We start from the raw sequence: 23560 nt of genomic DNA on the forward strand, positions 1-23560 counted from the left end.
GGAGTAGGGGGTTTCTGCCTGGACAGACTGCACAGACCGAGGACAATGAAACTCTTTTGCACTGGGCATATGTTGTGAAACTTATTTCCCTCTGCACGCTTTGCCTCTTGATATCTTACAGTTCGTGAATGTCTCCTTCAGGTTAACTTAAAATTGTTACTTTGCTGACAGCATGTAAAACGGGATCTTTTAAAGGTTCTGCTGATTAAACCCATCTGCTCCTGAATTTAATTAAGAGTTCCCCCCGCCCCACCCCCGCCCCCCAGCTGGAAGCCACCCAAAATAATCCCAACTTCTTTCTAATATTATTTGAGAGGAACAGCAGACACGTCAATAGCAGTTTCCAAGTTTAAATTAAAACATCTCTTTGGTGAATAAATAATCAAAGATTATGTCGAGAAAACCTCCTCGCTGAATCTCTTGAACATGATGCAAATATACAGTCAGCCTGACTCAAACTGGTCGAATGTTTCAGGGCATCTTTTGCCCTATCTGGAATAGAAGACGCCAGAGGGTTAATAACAGCAGCATTTGTTTTAATAGATCCTTCTGTATCTTGTACTGAAACACGCAAGCTGATTTGAATCAGATCGGGTTTCCTCCGGGTGCTCCAGTTTCCTCCCACAGTCCAAAGATGTGTGGGTTGGGTTGAGTGGCCATGATAAATTTCCCCTTAGTATCAGGGGGACTAGCTGGATAAATGCATGGGGTTACGGGGATGGGGCCTGGTGGGATTGTTATCAGTGCAGGCTCGATGGGCCAAATGGCCTTCTCCTGCACTGTAGAGATTCTATGATTCTATGAATAGAAAGAGTTTGGTCTAATCAACTACAAACATTAAACCATCAGGAAATATAGTAATAAAAAAGTAACTGGAGTGTTGCCAAATCAGAAATTGTCAGCAACCCTAATTCCCACACTCTTTTTCTCCCATCTGCATGTTTTATCACACACACACACCCCAACACACACACACACCCCATCACACACACACACCCCAACACACCATCACACACACACCCCAACACACCATCACACACATCACCCCATCACACACACTCCCATCACACACACACCCATCACACACACACACACACACACACACACACACCCCATCACACACACACACCCCATCACACACACACACACACCCCATCACACCATCACACACACACACACCCCAACACACCATCACACACACACCCCAACACACCATCACACACACTCCCCATCACACACACACCCCATCACACACACACACACACACACACACACACACACACACCCCATCACACACACACACCCCATCACACACACACACACACACCACACCCCATCACCCATCACACACACACACACCCCATCACCCATCACACACACTCCCCATCACACCCACACACACCCCATCACACACACACACACCCCATCACACACACACACACCCACTCACACACACACACACCCCATCACACACACACACACCCCAACACACCATCACACACACTCCCCATCACACACACACACACCCCATCACACACACACACACACTCCACACACACACACCCCATCACACACACACACCCCATCACACACACACAACCCCAACACACCACACACACACTCCATCACACACACACACACACACACACACACACACACACACCCATCACACACACACACTCCCCATCACACACACACACACACCCCATCACACACACACACACCCCCATCACACACACACACTCCACACACACCACACACACACCCCACACACCATCACACACACTCCCCATCACACACACACACACCCCATCACACACACACACACCCCATCACACACACACACTCCCCACACACACACACACACCCCATCACACACACACACTCCCATCACACACACACACTCCCCATCACACACACACACACCCCATCACACACACACACACCCCATCACACACACACACTCCCCATCACACACACACCAACACACACACACACTCCATCACACACACACACACCCCATCACACACACACACACACACACACCAACACACACACACACTCCCCATACACACACACACACACACACTCCATCACACACACACACACACCCCAACACACCATCACACACACTCCCCACACACACACACACACACACACACACCCCATCACACCATCACACACACACACACCCCAACACACCATCACACACACACCCCAACACACACACACCATCACACACACACACACCCCATCACACCATCACACACACTCCCCATCATACACACACACACCCCATCACACACACACACACCCCATCACACACACACACACACCCCATCACACACACACACACACCCACACACACACACACACCCATCACACACACACACACACCCCATCACACACACTCCCCATCACACACACACCCCATCACACACACACACACCCCATCACACACACACACACACCCCATCACACACACTCCCCATCACACACACACCCCATCACACACACACACACACACACACACCCCATCACACACACACACCCCATCACACACACACACACACCCCAACACACCATCACACACACACCCCAACACACCATCACACACACTCCCCATCACACACACACCCCATCACACACACACACACACACACACACACACACCCCATCACACACACACACCCCATCACACACACACACACACACACACACACACCCCATCACACCATCACACACACACACACCCCATCACACCATCACACACACTCCCCATCACACACACACACACCCCATCACACACACACACACCCCATCACACACACACACTCCCCATCACACACACACACACCCCATCACACACACACACACACACCCCATCACACACACACACACACCCCATCACACACACACACACACACACACACACCCCAACACACACACACCCCAACACACCATCACACACACACACCCCAACACACCATCACACACACTCCCCATCACACACACACACACACCCCATCACACACACACACCCCATCACACACCCCATCACACACACACACCCCATCACACACACACACCCCATCACACACACACACACCCCATCACACACACACACCCCATCACACACACACACACCCCATCACACACACACACACCATCACACACACACACACCATCACACACACACCCCATCACACACCCACACACCCCATCACACACACACACCCCATCACACACTCACACACACCATCACACACACACCATCACACACACACACACACCCCCATCACACACACACCCCATCACACACACACACACACAGCCCATCACACACACACACACACTCCATCACACACACGCACACCCCATCACACACACACACCCCATCACACACACACACCCACACACCCCATTACACACACACACACCCCATCACACACACACACACCCCATCACACACACATGCACACACACACCATCACACACACTCCCCATCACACACACACACACACAGACACACCCCATCACACACACCCCATCACACACACCCCATCACACACACACACACACAAACCCTATCACATTCACACACACCATCACACACACACACCCTATCACACACACACCATCACATGCACCATCTCACAGACCATCTCACACACACATTCACACACACATTCACTCACACACACCATCACACACACCATCACACACACCATCACACACACCATCACACACACCATCACACACACACTCTTACACACAACACACACCATACACACACACACTGACGTGCATACATACACACACACACTCACAGACACTCTCACACACACACCATCACACACACCAACACACACACAGGACATTCACTCACAGCTGCTCTCATCACCCTCTTTCGACGTTCTCACTCTCGCAGCAGAATCAGGAATGTGTTGGGGATGTAACGTGTTTGCAAGGGGGGTCAGGGTTGATATCACTGCATTTTTTCAGTTAATTATAAACTGTGGATCTTGTCCCAGTAATGTTTGGCATTTACCTGGCAGAGCTCATAATCTCCCATTTCTCGATTTCAAAACTTACGCTCATCTCACACCGTGAGGTCTTTGGGTCCTTTGAATGTTTTTCCAAACAGGGTGATTCATCTCCCTCAGACACAGAAGAAATTTCATATTTGGTCATTTCTCTCTGTCCCCCTGTTGAGATTAACCTTCTCCTGTTTCTCTGCACCCTGCCTGTTCGTTATTAAAATCTGTGACCTGGGTTGAGATAGAGAGAGTCAGCACTGGAGCGGAATCTGTTTGTATGTTTAATAGTGTTTTTTTAACACTTGCATTGGAACAAATTCGGGTTGCGAAATGGAGAATTCTCTCAACGGGCGGCACGGTAGCACAGTGGTTTGCACTGCTGCTTCACAGCTTCAGGGACCTGGGTTCGATTCCCGGCTTGGGTCACTGTCTGTGTGGAGTTTGCACATTCTCCTCGTGTCTGCGTGGGTTTCCTCCGGGTGCTCCAGTTTCCTCCCATAGTCCAAAGATGTGCAGGTTAGGTGCATTGGCCAGGTTAAAAATTGCCCCTTAGAGTCCTGAGATGTGTAGGTTAGAGGGATTAGTGGGTAAATATGTGGGGGTAGGGCCTGGGTGGGATTGTGGTTGATGCAGACTCGATGGGCCGAATGGCCTCCTTTGGCACTGTAGGGTTTCTATGAACTGTTTTGTTTGATACAGACTTTACTTCACTGTCAACATGTTGCTCAGGGAGTCTTAATTATTCTTATATTCTTAACTCATTTTTATTTTTGAATTGTATTTGCAGCCCTTTTTACTGTCAAATGTTTGATTTGATTTTTACTGTCACATGTATTAGTGTACAGTGAAAAGTATTGTCAAATGTCTTTCGACTCTACAATCTCAGGTAGATTTCACGTGGCAATTTCATTCTCCTAGTTCGACCACATTTCATCCCACTCTTAACTTTCTGATTGCTCTCTCCTACTCCTTTTCCCCTTTTCCTCATTCCCCTCTCTCCTGGACAGACACAACTAAATGTTTCTCCGATGCAAGGGATTGTAAACCTTTCACCAGCGCGAAATAAAATCCTTCACCAGAGTTTAGACAAAAAGTGGGAATCAGCAGATGCCCAACGTTTGCCTCTAAAGTCTGGGATTCCCTTCCTGACCCCGTCCATCATTGCTGAGCCTCACTAATGGGTTGACTCCCCCCCCCCCCCCCACTTTTCCTGACTTCCTGCTGCCTGTCCACTCCCCCTCCTGTTGAACGCTCTCGGGGCATCTGCACGCCACGTTCTACAAAAGCGAATATTCCCAGGAATATAGGAGGCAATTTCTTTTTTACACAGAGGGTGGTGGGTGCCTGGAACTCGCTGCCAGGGGAGGCAGTGGAAGCGGATACGATCAGTGACTTTTAAGGGGAGTCTGGACAAATACATGAATATGATGGGAATAGAGGGATATGGTCCTCAGAAGGGTAGGGGGTTTTAGTTAAGCCGGGCAGCATGGTCGGTGCAGGCTTGGAGGGCCGAAGGGCCTGTTCTTGTGCTGTAATTTTCTTTGTTCTTTGAATATTTCTAACATCTCTTGAGGCATCTAAGGGGGAAGGTACATAACCTACACAAGGGAGTAAGGGATGGTGATTCAGTTTCAGGAAAGAGGCATGGGAGGAAGCATGTGAGGAGCAGCAACATTGACGTGGACCATTTGGACCAGATAGTCCATTTCTGTAAATTCTGCAATATGCACAAGCACAACTTAAACTTTTAAATATTTGATGTGATTTATCATTGTCACATGTCATGGGATACAGTGAAAAGTATTGTTTCTTGTGCGCTGTACAGACCAAACATTCCGTTCATAGAGTACACAGGGGAGAAGGAAAGGGTGCAGGATATAGTGTTACAGTTACAGATAAAGTTAGGCTTACATTAACACTGCAATGAAGTTACTGTGAAAATCCCCTAGTCACCACACTCCGGCGCCTGTTCGGGTACATTGAGGGAGAATTTAGCACGGCCACTGCACCTAACCAGCACGTCTTTCGGACTGTGGGAGGAAACCGGAGCACCTGGAGGAAACCCACGCAGACACGGGGAGAAAGTGCAAACTCCACACAGACATTGACCCAAGCCAGGAATCGAACCCGGGGTCCCTGGCGCTGTGAGGCAGCAGTGCTAACCACTGTGCCACCGTGCCGCCCCTAGGATGTTGAGAAAGATCAGCTTAATATAAGGTTGGTCCATTCAAAAATATGATGGCAGCAGGGAAGAAGGCGTTCTTGGTACGTGATCTCAGACTTTTGTATCTTGTCCCCGAAGGAAGAAGGTGGAAGAGAGAATGTCCGGGGTGTGTGGCATAATCAAGAACCCGGGTCCTTGATTATGCTGGCTGCTTTCCCGAGGCAGCGGGAAGTGTAGACAGAGTCAATGGATGGGGGGGCCTATTGTCTAATGTGGGGTAAATGGTGATTCTCAGAATTTAATTTCAAATTACTTTGGCTAATGTCTCTTGTTTGGTATCCTTGGGTAGATCGACGTGTGTTCCTGTATTTAGAAACTACAGTCTCTTTATTGTTCTTTCATTGTGCCTGGACACCTACATCAGTAATCTACAGAACAGCGTGGGTTGCAATTCCTGTTTAAGTGTTCCTTGCTCGGTCACGAGTCTGTGGATAGGCATTCGCCGAAGTCTAGCAACAGCGCTTAATGGGAGGGTTTTCGCAAACTACCCCTTAATGTTTTATGAAATATATACTCAGATGCTAATGGCACATTTCACTCGGAGCTGGACTGTGTAATGATGCATGGCTGCACAAGCAAAGTAAACAGGAGGAGCCAATCTGTGATTAGCTGGTTGTAAAATGTCTTTAGCTAAGCCTGCCGGGTGCAATAAACATGTACGCAGACTGTTGACTGGAGCCACGAGACGGTCTCTGCCAACCAGGGGTCAGAATAGTCCTGTGCGAATGTCTGTTCTGAGTTGCGTGGGCACTCTTTACTGTGCGGTGAAGTGGACACCCAGTCAATGTTGTTTTCTCCAATGCGCGCCGGTCAGCTTCAGATTATTGTCAATTTGGGAAAAGTGTCCCATTTAATTGATCACAGATATTTTTTTTTAATACTGATTTCCCGAGGAGGGCAAAGTTAACGGAACTGTTCAGCCTCCACCACTAGGTGGCATTTTGTGGCCTATGAAACACCATTGGCTGACGGTGCACCCTAGAGACATCTAGAGGTGGTTTAGAAAACTTCACCAGTTTTACCCCCTACAGGAATGTAGTCATAATGGGAAATTTTAACCCCCAGGGTGGATTTGGATTGGAAGGAATACTGAAATGGTGAAACGATTCCCGGCTCTGTTTCATAAAACCCTATAGTGCAGAAGGAGGCCATTCGGTCCATCAAGTCTGCACCAACCACATTCCCAACCATCCCCATAACCCCATGCATTTACCCTAGCTAGTCGCCCTGACACAAACGGGCAATTTAGCATGGCCAATCCACCTAACCCGCACATCTTTGGACTGTGGGAGGAAACTGGAGCACCCGGAGGAAACCCACGCAGACCCGGGGAGAATGTGTAAACTCCACACAGACAGTGACTCGAGGCTGGAATTGAACCTGGGACCCTGGCGCTGTGAGGCAGCAGTGCTAACCACTGTGCCGCCGTGCCGCCCTTTTGATGCAGGCGGAATGGGAAAGGGGGTGAGGGGAGGGGTGGGCGGGGGGGCAACCAGCTCACTCCCGAGAGGCCAGCTGACAATTTAAATATTTATAATCAGGATATGTGCCCCGTGTTTAACCAGCATTATAAATGTTAAGCCTGTTGAATGTAAGAGGTCCCAGGAAATGCAGTGGATATGGGAGGCAAGAACCACGGCTGCTGGGAGGTGAATGTCTGCTGGTTCTGATATACCTGCTTAACCCATAATCAGACAATCCCACCCATCCCAGCTACTCTCCAGAACATTGGTAGGAGTAGGGTGGGGCTGTTTGGCCCCTCAAGCCTGCTCTAACATTCCATAAGGTCATGGCTGATCTACCTCAACTCCACCTTCCCTCCATGATCCCCATATCCTGTTGGTAACCAAAAAATCTCTCAGCCTCCATCTTGGATGTACTCAATGAGTGAGCTCCCACAACTCCCTGGGATAGAGAATTCTAAAGATTCACAACTCACTGAGGGCAGAGGGTATCTTCTGACCTCCTCCCAACCATTATCTTGGAATTGAGTTTGTGTCTACCTGTGCCCTGTTTGTGAACCAAATCCTGCGCTCACCTGATGAAGGGGCAGCGCTCCGAAAGCTCGTGCTACCAAATAAACCTGTTGGACTTTAACCTGGTGTTGTGAGACTTCTTACTGTGCTTACCCCAGTCCAACGCCGGCATCTCCACATCATGACCTCCTCCCTGATGGGGCGGCACGGTGGCACAGTGGTTAGCACTGCTGCTTCACAGCTCCAGGGACCTGGGTTCGATTCCCGGCTTGGGTCACAGTCTGTGTGGAGTTTGCACATTCTCCTCGTGTCTGCGTGGGTTTCCTCCGGGTGCTCCGGTTTCCTCCCACAGTCCAAAGATGTGCGGGTTAGGTTAATTGGCCATGCTAAAAATTGCCCTTAGTGTCCTGAGATGCGTAGGTTAGAGGGATTAGTGGGTAAAATATGTAGGGATATGGGGGTAGGGCCTGGGTGGGATTGTGGTCGGTGCAGACTCGATGGGCCGAATGGCCTCTTTCTGTACTGTAGGGTTTCTATGATTTCTGATACTTCCCCCTCCCTTTCCGATCTCCATTAACCCCAGCCTCCCCACTCGCCCGGGCTCTGTACCCCGGTCATACCCCACCCCATCTTCTCACATCAATCTTCCAATTGGTAAATACAGCCGCCTCCCACCTCCCTCTTCCCAGCCACTCCTCTCCTTCCTAGCGCCGTAAGGCCGACCCACCCGGCAGCCTTTCAGGCTGGCTGCGGCCAGGTAACCGAAGACAAAAAAAAAACTCAGTCACCAACTGACCTGTTTTCTTTTAAACTTGATGGAGCTGAGGGAAGCCTTTCTGGGAGTCTCCCCATTCCCAACCAGCCCTCTCACTCCCTCCCCCTCCATCCCCAACCTACTCCTCCTCTTCTGCCACGGAGGGGGGCGGGGAGGTACCCCCATTCACCACCCCACACAAGAAAAAACAAATTATAATATATAATTTTTAAGAAGGAGAAAGCCCAGGAGGTGAGAAGGCAACAAGCCACAAGATAAGGACAAGGCATCACGGGCAGCAACAAGGGTTGGACGTGAGTCGAAAGGAAAGTGTCAGAGCACGAAGAAAAGGGGACATGTCCTCTCTCTGTCCGACCCCCAAAAAATCCCTCCCTGTCTCTGAGATAACATCCAGGCCAGAGCTTTGAATGCACTAATGGAGTAAAAGCAATAAGGAGACCATTATGAATGACCTCAAGATCTGAATAAGGTCAGAGCAGCACAGAGAGGAGAACTGCTTCAGTCGTACTTAGCTCCAACGCTAATGATTTACCAAAGAGCTTCACAAAGTCACAACACACTTCTTGCAAACCCCCTTTTGAACTGAAATGGGACTTGAGCTTGTTGGAGTTTTATTTTCTCCCGGTTCCTCATTGTGTAGGAGTTAAACACAGTGTATCGAGCAACTTTAATGGTATCTGAGACTAGCAGTTTAGAAAAGGGATGATTCTTGTTTTTGAGTACAAATAGTTGATGTGTTTATAACCTCATAAATGTCAATGTAATCAAGATGCCTTTGAGTCTGTGTGTGGTGCAATGGCCACAAACCATGAACAACCCCCCCCCCCCCCCCCCCACACCCCCACACCCCATCCCTCCGTATAATGGAGCAACATTGCATCTGTGTATTCTCTTGGTAAGCAATGATTTCTTTGTTAAAGAGATGGATACGTCAGTTAAATACACACACACACACGCACTGCAAGGGGTCAGTGAGCATTTTTACACAGGATTTGCAGCACAGAAATAGGCCATTCTGCCCAACTGATCTATGCTGGTGTTTATGCTCAAGTCTCTTCTTCCCTTTCTTCACCTCATCCTATCTACGAGGTCTTCCAACTCTTACCACCCTCATGTACTTCCCTAGTCTTCCCTTAAATGTATCTGTGCGATTCACCTCATCCACTGCCTGTGGTCGCGAGTTCCGTATCCTCACCAGTCTCTGGGTAAAGACGTTAACAAAATTTGCATGTTTCCCCCTCCTCCATGTCGACTCGGGTTTCCCCCGGGTGCTCCGGTTTCCTCCCACACTCCATAACGTGTGCGGGTTGGGTGAATTGGCCACACTAAATTGCCGCTTAGTGTCCCAAGATTTGTAGGACCCCTTGGTGTCCAAACATGTGCGGATTAGGTGGATTGGCCATGCTAAATTGCCCCTTAGTGTCAGGGGTACTAGCTAGGGTAAATGCATGAGCTTATGGAGGTAGGGCTTGGGTAGGATTGTGGTCAGTGCAGACTCGATGGGCTGAATGGCCTCCTTCTGCACTGTAGAGCTTCTATGATGATATGAATAGCCGAAGGACCTGGAGGTGAATCGCTGCCCTTCAGTTTCAGAGGTGCAGCATGCCCCTTGACAGAAGCATTGCCAGTTATGATTTGTGAATTTCTGATGTTGAAGTCAGGTCCAGCAGAGATCACTGGAAGGTTGTGGATTGACGACATTGTGCTTTGTGTCTCTGGTGGTCTGCTTCATCTGACAGGAGGTTGAAGATCCCCAGGGTCTCGGTTACATTGCTGGGACCTATTTGTTTACTTTGCTGGCAGCAACATGCTGCAGTCAGCTCCCTTTTCATAGACTCCTTGTGGTGCAGAAGGAGGCCATTCGGCCCTTCGAGTCTGCACCAACTCTCCCACAGCGTATCCTACAGAGGCCCGATCTCCGTAACTCCCACAATATTCACCTCACTAATCTCCCTAATCTCCGGAGTCAAACCTTGCCTGACACTTGGAGTGTTCTATACTGAGGGAGTGCAGCATTGTTGGAGTGTCACCTTTTGGGTGACTCAATCAATCAAGGCCCCATCTGGTCCTGCAGGTAGATGTGAAAGACATCACGGCACTATTATGAAGAGTAAGAGTCCTCCCCTGGCCAACATTTATCCCTCAAAAACAGAGCATAGTACCATCATCATGTTTCTATTTCTGGATGGCCTGTTTTTGTGCTGTAAATCCTATGTAATTATGTGTAAACTATCCTCACAACCAAGAAGCAATGCCAACATTGGCTGTTTAGCATGGTTGGTCGCATCTGTTCCAGGCCTTGCTTTTAATTTCTCTTTCTAGGTACCATCAGTGGTGGCAGCCTAAGGCGAGAATGGGTTTCAAAATGGACGCAGCTGGGTGACGGTTTAGGGAGGGCACACACACACACACATACTCACACAACACACGCACACATGTATGCATGTACACATGCATGCATGTGCACACACACACATCTGCACAAACATGCATGTGCATACACGTACACATGCATGCACACACGCACATACATGCTTGTGCACGCACACTCACGTACATGAACACACACACATGTACACATGCACACACACGTACACATGCATACATGCATGCACATGTTCATGCACGCACACTCACGCACATGCACACACACACATGTACACATGCACACACATGTACACATGCATACATGCATGCACATGTTCATGCACGCACACTCACGCACATGCATACACACACATGCACGCACACACATGCACACACACGGACACATGCACGCACATACACACTCGTACGCACACTCACATGCACACACACACACACATTTGCACTGGCGTTGGTTGAGAGATAAATATTGAGATGGAAACTGGAAAAAATGTTCTTCTTCGAAGCAGTGTCACGGGATCGTTCAGTGCCCGCGGGAGAGGGCAGACGTGGCCCCGGGAATGTCATTTTAGGGCAGCATCTCTGACAGTGCTGCACTCACTCAGTCCTGCACTGGCGAGGCAGTTTGGAGTTTAATGCTTGTGTCTCGGGAGTGGGACTAAAAACCCACATCCTCCTGAGTCAGACTCATTATTTTCTAGTCGATCGTTTAAAAAAAGTAACATCTGTGAGCATATGGCCCCTTTGTTCTGGTGCTAATTCAACAAGTTATCCGAAAACATGTTCTCCTTGTGTTCCTGGGCTTTATCCCGTGTGCTTCTTAAAGCATCTTTATCTCTTTTTGATCAGGGAGGGTTTGCTTTTTTTCTCATGTATTCACCATGACTTTATTCCCTGGCGTCTCACTCTCCCCTCCCCGTTCGCATTCCTTTTGTCGCCGGCCCTTGAATAAACAGACGATAGCTTTGTGTGCTCGTCGAGTCTCTGGAAGCTTCCATTGTGCGGGCGGGCGGGGACAGATTTCATTGAGATGCTCTGGTAATTGTCAGGGAGTGGTCAGTGAATACAGGGAATGGATAATTGATCTAATGGCCAGGGGAGGAACTGTAACTGCTCAGTCTTTTCACCCGACACACATGCTGGCGCTGGATTACCTGCTGCGCTCCGCTTTAAAGTTAATTTATTTACTTGTTACCAAATTACAGCACTGACAATCCGACACAAGTGTGAGTTATTTTATTCCTGCAGCCTAACGCTAATAAAAGATGGCCTTAAAAATTAAAAGTGGCAAAAAATCGTAATAAGATTTTTAAAAGTTAATGTGACAGGGGCTCATTGGAGTTCAGATCTATAAAGAGCCCATTGTAAGCTCCTGACCCATTAAAACTAAGAAATAAAGCGGTGAGGTCTGTCATTCTTACACACTGGAAGATTGACGGGTTTGCAGCGATTAGTTCTCGCAGCCGAGATGAACGGGAGAAATTCTCGGGACTCAGCTCATTTATTATTGTCACACGTGTATTTGGGATACAGTGAAAAGTATTGTTTCTTGCGCGCTATGCAGACGAAGCACACCGTTCATAGAGAAGGAAAGGCGAGGGTGCAGAATGTAGTGTTACAGTCACAGCTAGCGTGTAGAGACAGATCAACTTAATGCGAGGTAGGTCCATTCAAAAATCGCAGGGAAGAAGCTGTTCTTGAGTCGGTCGGTACGTGACCTCAGACTTTTGTACCATTTTCCTGACGGAATAAAGTGGAAGAGAGAATGTCTGGGGTGCGTGGGGTCCCTGATTATGCTGGCTGCTTTGCCGAGGCAGTGGGAAGTGTAGACCAAGCTGTGATACATCTGGAAAGGATATATATATATATATATATACATATAAAACCAGTTGTCTTCTCCTGACAGATGTCTATGGTCCCTTTGAGACTATAACTCATTACCTGGCAGGTAAGGGAGGGGGGAAACCTTGTTTCCCCAGACTTTTGTATCTTTTTCCTGATGGAAGAAGGGGGAAGAGAGTATGTCCGCGGCGATTATGTTGGCTGCTTTTCTGAGGCAACGGGAAGTGTAGACGGAGTCAATGGATGGGAGGCTGGTTTGCGTGATGGACTGGACTTCATTCACACCCAAGCCTGCTTGAGGTAACATCCCAAAAGCTGGAATTCTAAAACCATTTATAAAAAAAAGAGATTTGCTTTATCCATTGCGCATTTCTCTGGATGCTCCAGAGCACTCCACGGCCAATTAAAAGTATTCTTTTGTTTCAGTGCACAAGGAAATGCAGCAAGCAGATTGCGCACAGCAAGATCCCAGGCACTGCAATGCGATAACAGCCAATGTGATGTTGGCTACGGATTTAAATATTGGTCAGGAGGGAGGGAAAACTTCCCTTCTCCTCCTCAAAATAGCACCACGGGATTTTTTGTGTCTACCTGAGAGGTCAAGATGAGGCCCTTGTTTCATCTGAGGGACTGCACCTCAGACAATGCAGCACTGCCTCAGTACTGCGCTGCAGCATCAGCCTAGACTTTGGCCACTTGGGATACAAGTGTGCCACCCACTGTTAGAAGGTGCCCTCCACAAGTTGAGAAACCAAAGGCGAGAATGCTTCCGTCTCTCGCATCGGCACCAGCTGACCGAAATGTTGCGATTTATTTGGGACGCACGCCCGACGTCCTTTCGCAATTTCACGCATTCCCGGCTCGGGAGGGCGCCTGCTCGAGCAGCCCAAAATCCTGGCCATAAACACAAATAATACAGAGAAGGGAAACCCAGTTCCGGTTTCCAGATAACACAAGGCATGGAAAGGAGGAGCTGACAGAGTGGTTCCCCAGTCCCCTTGGTTGAAGGTTCTCCAACCGGGGGATATAGGGGTTAGGATGAACAGTCAGAGATTGAGGGGATTTGAGGGGAATGTGCGGATTGTGGGGATCTTGAATTCGCTGCCCAATAGGATGGTAGTGACAGAAACCTTCTTCACACTTACAGAGAACTTGGGACAGGAACTTACAACAGATTTTCACAGTGACTTCATTGCAGTGTTAATGTAAGCCTTGTGACATTAATAAATAAACTTACAAGTGTCGTAGTCTGCAAGGCTACAGCCCAGGAGCTGGAAAGTGAGGTTAGGTTGGGCGGCTACTTGATGAACAGCCTGGACACAATGGACTGAATGGCCTCATCCTGTACTGTACGTGTCCGTGACGTGATACGGATGGCTAAATGTTTGCATCTATTGACCTGCTGACCCTCTCTTATCTACATCTAGCTGGCTCGCCTGAATCAATAGCAGTGAGTGAGGAGGATGAGCTGGTGGGATGTGTAATTCTAGGCTGCACAACCCCGCAGCCCATTGTGGAGAAATGTACTGTGGCGTTGCACGAGGTGCCTTCCTGTGTGCAAACAGAATTGTAATGTAGATTCCTGCGCAATCGCAAAGGGACATTTAATTAAACTGCTACAGCAAAGAATCTGTTCAGAGGTTTTACAGCCACTTGCCAAGGCTGTTAAGAGGCTCTGTGGAAATGTTGGACTGCCTGAGGACTTTCCTTTCCACTTCCAAGCCAAGAGGCCATAACAGATTGTTCTCATTACTTGTACGAAGGTAAGGACAGGTTCAGCAGCTGAGTCCCTAGCGCGGAATGAAATGAAATATGTTCACTGTGACATGCCTGCCTCTTCAATGGCATTTCGCACTCAAATCGAGGTGGACCTGGGGGGTATTCTGTTTCACCAGATGATGAAGTAACGTGTTTACGACTGTGAAGTGGCTTCGATACATCATTCATGGGACTTGCATAATGAAAGATCTTGCAAGTACTAAGAGCATTTGCATCTCATTTCACAGCGTCTTTCTGTTTTCCTCCAGTCCCCTCCCACCTTCCTTTCATCTCACTCCGCTCCACACTCCCCTTGTGCCAAATTGAGTTCTACATCTTGCTCATGCTGCTCGCTTGAGGAATTCTTTGCAAGCTCTGTCTGAAACGGGCAGGATTAGCCGAGGTTTGGAGGTATATTTATTTATAGCGCTGACAGTGACTCACCGCTTCAAAATCAAAACCTCCCTTCATCACTCAATTTCCCAAATTGGATCAACTCAGCTCGGGTCTTTTATTTGTGTGTGTGTGTGCGGACACTTTCCCTGTCCCCTCTCAATCATCAGTAAAGTGATGGAAGGTGTTGCCACAGCTCCATCAAGCAGCACTTGCTTATCAATAACCTGCTCCACAGTGGTCAGTTTCGGTTCCGCCAACTCAGCTCCTGACTGCATTACGTCCTTGGTTTAAACCTGGGCGATAGAACTGAACTCCAGAGGTGAGGTGAGAGTAGTGTAAGAAGTCTCACAACACCAGGTTAAAGTCCCAACAGGTTTATTTGGAATCACGAGCTTTCGGAGCATTGCCCCTTCATCAGGTGAGGTGAGAGTGACAGCCCTTGACATCAAGGCAGGATTTGACCGAGTGTGGCATCAAGGAGCCCTGGCGAAACTGGAGTCAATGGGAGTCAGGAGGAAATCTCCCGCTGGTTGGAGTCAACCTGGCAGAAAGGAAGATGGTTGCGGTGATTGGAGGTCAATCATCTCAGCTCTAGGACATCACTGCAGGAGTTCCTCAAGGCAATGTCCCAGACCCAACCATCTTCAGCTGCTTCATCAACGACCTTCCTTCTATCACAAGATCAGAAGTGGGGATGTTCGCCGATGATTGCACAATGTTCAGTATCATTCGTGGCTCCTCAGGTACTGAATCAGCCCATGTCCAACACTTGGATAATATCCAGGCTTGGGCTGACAAGTGGAAAGTAACATTCACATCACACAAATGCCAAGCAATCACCATCCCCGACAAGAGAAAATCTAACCATCTCCCCATGACAGTTAATGGCATTGCCTTCACTGAATTGTCCACTATCAACATCTTGGAGGCTACCATCGACCAGAAACTCAACTGGACTAGCCATATAAATATTGCGATCAGAGGCTAGGAATCCTACAACGAGTATTCACCTCCTGACTCCACAAAGCCTGTCCACCACCGACAAGCCACAGGTCAGGAGTGTGATGGAACACTCCCCACTTGTCTAGATGAGTGCAGCAACACTCAAGAACCTCAGCATCATCCAGGATAAGGCAGCCTCGCTTGATTGGCACCCGTTCCACAAACACTCACTCCCTCCACCACCAATGCACAGTGGCAGCAGTGTGTACCATCTACAAGATGCACTGCAGCAACTCACCAAGGCTCCTTCTGAACCCACAACCACCGCTGCCTATAAGGACAAGGGCGGCAGATACATGGGAACACCACCACATGGAGGTTCCCCTCCAAGCCACTCACCATCCTGACTTGGAAGTATATCGGCCGTTCCTTCACTGTCACTGGGTCAAAATCCTGGAACTCCATTCCTAACTACACCACGGCGGGTTCAAGAAGGCAGCTCGCCATTCCCTTCTCAAGGGATGATTAGGGATGGCCAATAGATGTTGGCCTAGCCAGTGACGCCCACATCCTGTGAATGAATTTAAAAATTCTCTCTGGCGAGAGACTTAATTTGGGAGAAGAGCTTAATTCCAGCGGCCTTTTAAAGAACATTCATAAGATTTCAATACATGCACTAGGGGTTCCCAACATAGGAAGTCCAACTTGCCTTTAACCCACCCAGAGAACAAGAATCCTTACGGTTGGAAAAACCTTCAGAAATCAAGACTTTTTGCCTACTGCCAAATTAAGTTCATAAGATATAGGAGCAGAATTAGGCCATTCAGCCCATCGAGTCCGCTTCGCCATTCGATCATGGCTGATATGCTCCTCATCCCCATTTTCCTGCCTTCTCCCCATAACCCTTCAATCCATTACCAATTAAAAATCTGTCTAACTCCTCCTTAAATTTACTCACTGTCCCAGCATCCACCGCAGATTCACAACCCTTTGGGAGAAGTAGTTTCTCCTCAACTCTGTTTTAAATTTGCGACCCCTTATCCTAAGACTGTGACCTCTCACCCTAGAATGCCCCACAAGAGGAAGCATCCGCTCCATGTCTACTTCATCCATACCTTTTATCACCTCAATTTGATCTCCCCTCATTCTTCTAAATTCCAGAGAGTATCGGCCTAAACTGTTCAATCTCTCTTCATACGACAAACCCCTCATAGAACCATAGAAAATTACAGCTCAGAAACAGGCCTTTTGGCCCTTCTTTTCTGTGCCGAACCAACCAATCATCTCTGGAACCAATCTAGTGAACCTCCTCTGAACTGCCTCCAATGCCACTACACCTTTCCTCAAATACGGGGACCAAAACTGTGCACAATACCCCAGGTGCGGCCTCACCAATGCCTTGTATAGTTGTAACAATACTTTTGATTTGATTTGATTTATTATTGTCACGTATTAACCAACAGTGAAAAGTATTGTTTCTTGTGCGCTATACGAATAAAACATACTGCTCATAGAGAAGGAAACGAGAGAGTGCAGAATGTAGTGTTACAGTCATAGCTAGGGTGTAGAGAAAGATCAACTTAATGCAAGGTAAGTCCAGTCAAAAGTCTGGCAGCAGCAGGGAAGAAGCTGTTCTTGAGCCGGTTGGTACGTGACCTCAGACTTTTGTATCTTTTTCCCAATGGAAGAAGGCGGAAGAGAGAATGCCCAGGGTGTTTGGGGTCCTTAATTATGTTGGCTGCTTTGCTGAGGCAGCAGGAAGTGTAGACAGAGTCAATGGATGGGAGGCTGGTTTGCGTGATGGATTGGGCTACATTCACGACTTTTTTGTAGTTCCTTGCGGTCTTGGGCAGAGCAGGAGCCATACCAAGCTGTGATACACCCAGAAAGAATGCTTTCTGTGGTGCAGCTGTAAAAGTTGGTGAGAGTCCTAGCTGACATGCCAAATTTCCTGAGTCTTCCGAGAAAGGTAAGATTCTTATTCTTAACTATAGTGTCGGCATTGGGGGGACCAGGACAGGTTGTTGGTGATCTGGACACCTAAAAACTTGAAGCTCTCGACCCTTTCTACTTCTTTCCTGTTGATGATGACAGGGGCATGTTCTCCTTTATATTCTATTCCTTCAGCTATAAATGCCAACATTCCATTGGTTTTCTTTATTATCTGCTGTACCAGCATGCTAGGTTTAAGTGCCCCCACCTACCACGGTTCCTGCAGGCAGGGGTGGAAAGCTCCACGTAGCATAAAGTAGTGTAGTTAATGGCTCCTGGGTCACCTTTACAGGGAAGTGGAGTTTACACTTTGAGATTACTCTTCCTCCTGCCCAAGTTCACAAGTTAATTTGAAAATAAAGCATCCAGGCATTTATTTATCGGTTCCAGAGCACAGACCAATCCCGCCCCTGGTCCAGAGAGTTACGGCTGGACACTAAATCTGAGATCGGATTCTGCAGCATCACGTTATTATCTGAGTAAATCACAACTGTAAATCTCATCGACACGCAGTCGCTGAAGATCTATAGCATCAGCGAACCCCTGCAGGCCATTCAGCCCATCGAGCCTGCACCTACAACAATCCCACCCAGGCCCTATCCCATAAATCCCCCCCTGCTAGTTCCCCTGACACTAAGGGACAATTTAGCATGGCCAGTCCACCTAACCCCGCACACCTTTGGAGTCTGGGAGGAATGTAGGATATGCAGAGTATAGAAAGTTAACTTAAAATCCCTACAGTGCAGAAGGAGGCCATTTGGCCCATCCAGTCTGTACCGAATTTTCGACAGAGTATCCTACCCAGGCCCACTCCCTGACCCCTGCAACCCCATGTTTTTACCCCACTAATCCACCTAATTTACAAATCTTTGGGACACTAAGGGACAATTTAGTAAGTAGTCTCACAACACCAGGTTAAAGACCAGCAGGTTTATTTGGTAGCACGAGCTTTCGGAGCACTGCTCCTTCATCGGGTGAGAATTTAGCATGGCCAATGCACCTAAGCTTTTGACTGTGGGAGGAAACCGGAGCACCCGGAGGAAACCCACGCAGATATGGGGAGAACGTGCAAACTCCACACAGACAGTGACCCGAGGCCGGAATCGAACCTGGGTCCCTGGCGCTGTGAGGCTATAAGTTCTGTTTGTGAACAGAATTCCCACTCACCTGAAGAAGGGGCTCAGAGCCTCGAAAGCTTGTGTGGCTTTTGCTACCAAATAAACCTGTTGGACTTTAACCTGGTGTTGTTAAACTTCTTGCTGTGAGGCAGCAGTGCTGACCATTGTGCCACCGTGCTGCCCCTTCAAGTGAGAGATTTTTTGGGAATCCAGTTAGCATTTGGTGCTGAAGAAAAGTGGTCTTTTGATGGGTGCATCTGCTCACATTCGCCGTGCAAAGCCTGGGCTTGCTTGCCACAGAAAACCTTCACCAGTAGGTTGTTCCAGCGAATCCCAGGCTTCTCAAACAGCAGGGAAAGCGAGCATCAGTCAACTCATATCATATTACGATGCTTTAGAAAGATCTCTCTCTCTCTCTCTCTCTCTGTCTCCGAGCTGTTAATTTGCTGGGGGCTGGGGTGGGGTGGGGGGGAGAATGTGGTGCTCACATCCAGTGAATGTTTGTGAAACTTGCTGACGGCTTCAGCCGGTGGCAGGTGGGCGGCTGTGTTGTCCTGAGAACCAACCCCCCCCTCCCCCCCCCCCAACCCTTGCCCCCCCACCCCCCCTCACCATGAAGCTGGTTTACATTGTGATGCCGGAGTTCTGTTTTCTTGGCAACGGTATCAATGGGAATCTGGGAGGGAGGAAAGGGATTTGAATACAAAAAACTGCGCGCACTCTCCGCAGGGGGACCCGATTGTTCTCCAGCGTTTCTGGCGGGTTTGACAAGCCTCTCTTTGCCCGGACATGTTGTCAGGAGCACAATGCTTTCACAAGCCTGCCTGCCTGCAGCAGGTCTGACTTGACAGGCAGGAGAGACAGGACGGTAGCAGGGAACTTTGGGGAGCGTGCATACTGTTAGTGCTGGATAATCTCCCGTAAGGCGTGACACCGCGGTGCATGTCAAGCAAAGCTGTTCTGTTTCGGGTCAAACGGAGACAACAGCTGCAGTCTTCTATGAGACCGGATCTGTGCTGCACTCATCTTGATGTGGAGATGCCGGCGTTGGACTGGGGTAAACACAGTAAGAAGTTTAACAACACCAGGTTAAAGTCCAACAGGTTTATTTGGCAGCAAATGCCACTAGCTTTCAGAGCGCTGCCCCTTCGACGAAGGGGCAGCGCTCCGAAAGCTAGTGGCATTTGCTACCAAATAAACCTGTTGGACTTGAACCTGGTGTTGTTAAACTTCTTACTGCACTCATCTTCCCACTCTAACCACAAGAGTTACCACATCAAAGTCCGCACCCTCTCAGAAAAACAACTGTTATCGGCAGTGCCGCATATCTCCAGGTATCCGCTGGCATTCCAATCTCGGTTTGAACGGCTAAACCAACCTTCCACACGCTTGCGGCTTATTGGGCAGATAGCACTTACCGAGGCATGGAGTCATAGAAGTTTACAGCATGGAAATAGGCCCTTCGGCCCAGCTTGTCCATGCCATCCCATTTTCTTTAACCACTAAGCTAGTCTCAATTGCCCACGTTTGGCCAATATCCATCTATACCCATCTTACCCATGTAACTGTCTAAATGCTTTTTAAAAGACAAAATTGTACCCGCCTCTACTACTACCTCTGGCAGTTCGTTCCAGCCACTCACCACCCTCTGTGTGAAAAAATTGCCCCTCTGGACACTTTCACCTTAAACTTATGCCCTCTAGTTTTAGACTCCCCTACCTTTGGGAAAATATATTGACTATCTAGCTGATCTATGCCCCTCATTATTTTATAGACCTCTATAAGATCACCCCAAGCCTCCTACGCTCCAGAGAAAAGAAGTCCCAGTCTATTCAGCCTCTCATAACTTTCTGGGGCAAATCTGAATCTGCTGTCAATAATGTAATGATGTGGCGATGCCGGCGTTGGATTGGGGTAAGCACAGTCAGAAGTCTCACAACACCAGGTTAAAGTCCAACAGGTTTATTTGGCAGCACTAGCATTCGGAGGCTCAAGTTCCTTCTTCAGTCACCTGAAGAAGGAGTTTGAGGCTCCAAAAGCTAGTGCTGCCAAATAAACCTGTTGGACTTTAACCTGGTGTTGTGAGACTTCTTACTGTCAATAATGTAAGCAGTGCCGATTACAGAGGGTGGCACGGTGGCCAGTGGTTAGCACTGCTGCCTCACAGCATCAGGGACTCGGGTTCGAATCCAGCCTCGGTCACTGTCTGTGTGGGGTTTGCATGTTCTCCCCATGTCTGCATGGGATTCCCCCGGGTGCTCCAGTTTCCTCCCACACTCCAAAGATGTACAGATCATAGAATCATAGAATCATAGAAACCCTACAGTGCAGAAGGAGGCCATTCGGCCCATCGAGTCTGCACCGACCACAATCCCACCCAGGCCCTACCCCCACATATTTACCCGCTAATCCCTCTAACTACGCATCTCAGGAACAATTTTTAACCTAGCCAATCAACCTAACCCACACATCTTTGGACTGTGGGAGGAAACCGGAGCACCCGGAGGAAACCCACGCAGACACGAGGAGAATGTGCAAACTCCACACAGACAGTGACCCGAGCCAGGAATCGAACCCGGGACCCTGGAGCTGTGAAGCAGCAGTGCTAACCACTGTGCTACCGTGCCGCCCAACCACTGTGCTACCGTAGATTGGCCATGCTAAATTGCCCCTTAGTGTCCCAAGATGTGTAAATTAGGGGGATTGGCAGGGTAAAATATCTGGAGTTACGGGGTTAGAGCCAGGGTGGGATGCTGTTTTGGAGTGTCAGTGCAGAACCAATAGGCCAAATGGCCTCCTTCTGCACTGCAGGGATTGTACAAATTTTTTTAGCTAAAACAGAAACTCCTTCTCTAAGCCCAGGTGAGAAATGCGCAATACCCCTTGCACCATACACAGGATCTTTCATAAACTCACTGTTACAAAGTGCTTCATCGCCATTAAAGCACCTTTCGATGTGTAGTCACTGTTGTAATGTAGGAAACGCAGGACCAACTTGTGCACAGACTCCCACAAACGCAGGACGAATTTGTACACAAACTCCCACAAACACAGGACCAATTTGTACACAAACTCCCACAAACACAGGACCAATTTGTACACAAACTCCCACAAACACAGGACCAATTTGTACACAGACTCCCACAAACACAGGGCCAATTTGTACACAGACTCCCACAAACACAGGACCAATTTGTACACAAACTCCCACAAACACAGGACCAATTTGTACACAAATTCAGGAACAATCTGTATGCAAACTCCCACAAACAGGTGTGTGATAACGACCGGATCATTGGTTTTTAGGTGGGAGTATAGGAAGTAATATTGGACGCGACATGGGGATAACTCCTCACAATAATGGCTGCAAGATCATTTTCATTAATCTGAGAAGGCAGTTGCTAAAACTTGTCCTGAAGACTGTATCTCCCTCGGGAGTTTCAGCCTAGATTGTTATTTTCCAGTCACTGGAGTGTGACTTGAATCCACAACCTTCTGAGCCAGAAGTAAGAGTGCTCACCACTGAGCCACAGATATATTCTTCAATGGTTCTGCTTCCATGTAGTTAACCATTCTATGTATTCATTTTTTGGTAATATTTTAAAATGTTCATTCTCTGCCATAGAATCGTACAATCCCTATTGTGCAGAAGGAAGCCATTTGGCCCATCAATTCTCTGAAAGATCATTCCATTCAGGCCTTATCCCTGTAATCTCACACACTTACCTCACTCATCCCCCTAGCCCATACATTTTTTTAAAGTTTGTTTACTAGTGTCACAAGTAGGCTTACATTCACACTGCAATGAAGTTACTGTGAAAATCCCCTGGTCTCCACACTCCGGCGCCTGTTCGGCTACATTGAGGGACAATTTAGCATGTCCAATCCACCTAACCAGCACATCTTTGGAGGGTGGGAGGAAACCGGAGCACCCGGAGGAAACCCACGCAGACACGGGGAGAATGTGCAAACTCCACACAGATAGTAACCCAAGCCGGGAATCGAACCCAGGTCCCTGGCGCTGTGAGGCAGCAGTGCTAACAACTGTGCCACCATGCCGCCCACACCCTGGGATATCAAGGGGCAATTTACTACAGCCAATCCACCTAACC

The 23560-nt window shown here is 48.4% G+C and overlaps 1 protein-coding gene across 2 annotated transcripts in view; it reads left to right on the forward strand.

Moving 5' to 3' along the window:
* The window catches only part of unc5b (unc-5 netrin receptor B), a 275167-nt gene that overhangs the window by 993 nt on the left and 250614 nt on the right, over positions 1–23560 (forward strand). The window lies entirely within an intron of this gene.

The sequence above is a fragment of the Mustelus asterias genome, chromosome 28 (genome assembly GCF_964213995.1).
Source record: "Mustelus asterias chromosome 28, sMusAst1.hap1.1, whole genome shotgun sequence".
In the NCBI taxonomy this organism is placed as follows: Eukaryota; Metazoa; Chordata; class Chondrichthyes; order Carcharhiniformes; family Triakidae; genus Mustelus; species Mustelus asterias.